The following is a 2773-nucleotide window of genomic DNA, read 5'->3' as shown; positions in this document are numbered from 1 at the left end:
GGAGAAGGGGCGGTGCTCCGCCGGGGGTCCGAGACGGGCGGGCGCCCGGGCCCGCACCGCGCGTCCGCCAGCCGCGTCTGACCCGCCAGGCTCGCGCGCTCGGGACCCGGGCTCCGGGGGCGGGACCGCGGGGAGGCGGCGACGCCCATTGGCCGGGGCGCCCGCCCGTCTCGGACCCCCGGCGGAGCACCGCCCCTTCTCCCGAGGCCAAGTCTGCGCCCGCGCGGGGCCACGAGGGTCTCGGCAGCACGCGGCCGGGAGCCAGCCATGGATCCCGAGGCGTGGTGCGGTGGCGCTATCTGGCAAAATCAAGTTCCCCAACTTTCTCTAAGGCTCCAACTCTGTGGGTGTGTCCCGGGCGGTCTCACTGTCTGCCAAGCAGCGCGGCGCACGCAGAGCCCGGGCCGCCTCAGAGACAAGGCCCGGACTCTGCGGGCGGGGCGCCCGCCACGACCCCTGCCCCCCCCCCCCCCCCCCCCCCCTCCCCCCAGCCACTCCACGGTCGGGCGCGGCGAGTTGAGGATCTGAAGCCCTTGGGGAGCTCTCCCACCCGAACCCTGGGCACCCCACTGGTCAGGCAGGGCTCGCCTTGCAAACTGGACGAGATGCCGCAGGAGGGGACGAGGAGCCTGAACTCGCAGACCTCCTTAGGCCATACGTTCCCACCTGACCTGTCCCTTCGGGCCGCGGCACCCCGACGGCAAGGATCGCTCTGGGACGCTGAGGCTCTGCGGCACCCCTACCCCATGCACCCAGCACGCCTGGCTCCCTGGCCTCACCTGCTCTTCTGTCCTCCCGGCCACTGCCCAGGCGTCTCCAGCTCTGCCTTCTCCTACCTCCTCTCCACGTAACTTCGCTTCCTCGTCCACCCTGCACCCCCCCTTCCCCCCACCAGAGGCCAAGGTTCCTCGGGCCCTCTCTTTGTCCTTCACGCCCACCCTGGCTAAGCTCGGGCTCCTAAGGCTTCACCCTTGCCTTTCCGTGACCCCTGAGCGCCAGACCTGAGCACCACGCTGCAGAATGTTCAACTCCTCTGGCAGAGCCTGAGGGCCTCCGAATCCAGCAAGTCCAAAATCAAGCTCCTGTTCATCTCTGTCCCAAACCTGTGCCCTCTCCTGCTTCTGGGACTCAGTTATTGCCCTTACCACCCACCTTCATCCAGGAAATGCACCCACACCCTCCTCCGTCCTTCCCGACGTCCAAATCGGTAGTGTTACCAATTCTGCTTCCGGAGCTTTGCTCCTCTCCACCCTGAAGCAGTGTCTCAGGTGGGTTCCTCCTCACAGCTCGTTCCCATCGTCCCTCCCTCATCTCTGCCCTGCGACCTCAGTCAAGTTTCTCTGGTCCCCACCAATGCTAGCATTCTAGAACACACCTGGCCATGCTATTCCCCTACCCCAAATCCTTTGCTAGCCGTCACCAGACAAGGCAGTTAAAAAGATTGCCAGGCAATGGAAAAGATGCTTGTAAAATAATGTTAAACAGAAACAATAAAAATAAAAATCATAAATCATAAAACATGGAGGCGACTGCTAACGGATAGAGATGATGAAAGTATACTAAATACACGAAATGTGGTAATGGTTGCAGAACTCTGTGAATATACTAAAAAAAAAACAAACCCGAATTGTACACTTTAAATAGGTGGATTGTATGGTACATGAATTATATCTCAACGTAGCCGTAATAACGACAAAACCCATCAGCCTCCAACAGTCGTGGCCAGTCATATCTGCCTCCGTATAGCAAGAGCCACACATTTTCCAAAAGCATTTCCAGTCAATGTCCTGGATGGGTGAGGTTACCGGAGGGGACTTTTTTCTCCATTTTCTAGGTGCTTTTGTTACTTGCACAATGGAAAAACCACAACAGCCTGATTTTATGTTAAAATATTGGAGAGCCCACAAATGCCACGCCCTGGCTATCCGAGATCTAATACACCTCCTCTACCACCCCACATTCCCATAGCACTCGACACAAACTACTGTTACCCCGTGGATGATAAACCGGAACCTCGGAGAGGTCAAGGAGCTTGACCAAGAGTATTTCCTTGGGGTGGGGGGTGGGGGGATGGTGAAAGAGTCAGGGGAGGCTCCTTGGACAGGGGGCTCTTGCAGAGTGGGCAGAGCTTGGCAGTGAGGGGGTATCCTGGTGGGGTGCCGTGCCGGGCAGAGGTGAGGGCAAGAGGCTCACTCAGGGACAGCCGTGCCTAGGAGAGTAGAGCGAGGAAGATGGCCCGACCAGGGAAGGCTTCAACGTCGAGGATGGAGTGTTGGGCTGTTCTCCTGGAGGTGTGGGGCACCAGGCCAGGGAGGTGTCTGAGCAGAGCGATGATGGATCAGGGCATCATCTGGCAGCAGTAGCTGGAGAGTTGGCAAGGAAGAAGAGGCGGGACGGAAGCCAGCTGGTTGCCGTGAGTGTTTCCCGTACACTCTGCAGCCTCCAGGCCCTGGGCTCAGCTCCAGCATTTTCTGTGCCTGGAATCCCCATTTTCCTTTTCCAGAGCCTCCTTCGGGAAACTTTCCCCGAATCGCCCCAGGTAGGAGCGCTGCCCCCCGTGCAAGGCTGTGCCCTAGCCCTGCCTGGGTTGTAGCCTGCTGACTTCCACGTGACAGGAGTCCACCTCTGGACACCCACCAGCAGAGCCTCCCTCTTCTCTGTCCTCTCCCCAGCCGGCCCCCGCCTGGCACAGTGCCCTTCGCTCCACAGCCACCCGCTCCTCTTCACCAAGTTTACGTGAAATGCATCGAATTTATCCTGACTCCATTAAACC

Source organism: Herpailurus yagouaroundi, unplaced genomic scaffold, assembly GCF_014898765.1.
Source record: "Herpailurus yagouaroundi ecotype Mexico unplaced genomic scaffold, PumYag 208, whole genome shotgun sequence".
Lineage (NCBI taxonomy): Eukaryota > Metazoa > Chordata > Mammalia > Carnivora > Felidae > Herpailurus > Herpailurus yagouaroundi.
The sequence above is the reverse complement of the archived record's forward strand: the minus strand, read 5'-3'. Positions refer to the sequence as shown.